The sequence below is a fragment of the Salvia splendens genome, chromosome 2 (genome assembly GCF_004379255.2).
Source record: "Salvia splendens isolate huo1 chromosome 2, SspV2, whole genome shotgun sequence".
In the NCBI taxonomy this organism is placed as follows: Eukaryota; Viridiplantae; Streptophyta; class Magnoliopsida; order Lamiales; family Lamiaceae; genus Salvia; species Salvia splendens.
This window is the reverse complement of record NC_056033.1, coordinates 32923346-32925208: the sequence shown is the minus strand read 5'-3', so window position 1 is coordinate 32925208 and position 1863 is coordinate 32923346.

Genomic DNA, 1863 nt, shown 5'->3' with positions numbered 1-1863 from the left:
GCATCAACACTGAAGAAGTCGAGGAAGCTGAGACGCTTCAGCAACCGTCAGATCTCGCGTTTTAAGATGGATTAAATCCTGAGCGTTCGATTCTTTCGACCGTTAGTTAGCTTAGTTTTAAATAGCCGTTGGTTTGTTTCTTTTCAGTTAACACAACAGCTGATTTTCGTTCTCTCTCAATTCAATAAGATTTCTTCTTTTGCGAAACATTCTTGATTCTTCTCCAATCAAATACTCATTCACACTCTCGCAATCATAACCTGCTCGTAATCATAACAATCCATGTAATAATCATTGACCTTCTCTGCATATTCACTCAAATCCCTTACTTCTGAACACAAAATATTATGTATGTTAGACAACTCCAGCAACAATTTCTTGTGTACCTGAGGTTTTGTATATTTCAAGTATTAGCCGGTTCTATCAGAGAACGCAAACATGTTATTGTTGCTATCAAACATTAAACTAAAAATAAATACTTTAAAAATAACCATTCAATATTTTCTAAATAATACTACAAATGCATATTAATTTCCCGATTCTAATGCACTGATTTAATTAATACTACAACGATTTAAATAATTCATTTTTATATAACACTACAAAAATTTAAATAATTTATTTTGAGATAATATACAAAGATTTAACAACAAATGTTTTTTATCCTTAAAAAATCACAAAAGTAAATAAACATTCAAAATCACAAGTTTGGTCTTCAAATCAAACTAAATGGACAAATATACTCCTCCAGGACTAAAGGGTAGAATAGTAGAAATCGAGACTGAATTTGGGATTTATGGAACTTTTTAAATGTTAGAATTTTGTAAATGTTGGGTACTAAAAAGGTGCAAAGCCTATTTTCTAGGTACTAATTTTGTAGTTCACTCAACAAAATAAAGGAACAACTTATCATACCAGTTGTTTGTAGATGTCAGATTTGATAATATGGCCCATAGCTAATTTTTCTTCTTTAGAAGCTTCATCTTGTTGCAACTTACAATAGTGTATTCCTTAAATGCCCAGTATGTGATGCAGCCAAATAATATGGCAGAGGCTCAGATGAACAACAAGCACCTTACCAAATTCATACAAATTAGCAATATGTAAAAGCTAATGGGGTGTCAGGTGAACAAATTCGCCCCAGATTGTTCCCTTTCTCCTTGAAGGATGAGACCAAAGATCGGTATGTCCCAACTTGGGATGCGATGGTGGAGCTCTTCTTGGATAAATATTTTCCACCCAGTGAGGCACTCAAACGACAAACTTAAGTGATTGATGCAGCCAAATAAGAATGTCCAAGAGGCATAGAAGAGATTCAAGCATTTGATGAGAAGATTCCATAACCACGGTTTGAGTGGGGAAAAAAGATCTTAGCCTTTTACAAGGGAGTGGCCTTTTATCAGGAGAGCACTCCTGAGGCAATGTGTGAGTTGAACATGAGGGCAAGGGGATCTCTCCCTAAGTTAGGAGAAGCTTAAGCTCTAGAGGTGATTGAAAAAGTGGCTTCGAATGAAGAAGGGAGGAAAAATAAGAGAATGAAGTCCTACATGGTAGCATCCACATATGATATCGATAGGATGGACACGATGTCCAAGCAATTAGACTTCATAACTAGTAAGTTTGGCTACATGGGAGCAGAGCTGGGTTGGAGAGCAAACAAGGGGTTGAATATGTAAACTATGTGCACCAGGGAGGAAACGATATGAACTTCACCAATTACCACCCTAATTAAGGGGGTGGGCCGTATTGGCGGTAATTGTTAAGTTCATATGGTTTCCTTCCAGGTGCACATAGTTTACATCTTCAACCCCTTGTTGGCTCTCTGACTCAATCTGCTTTGCTCCCATGTAGCCAAACTTACTA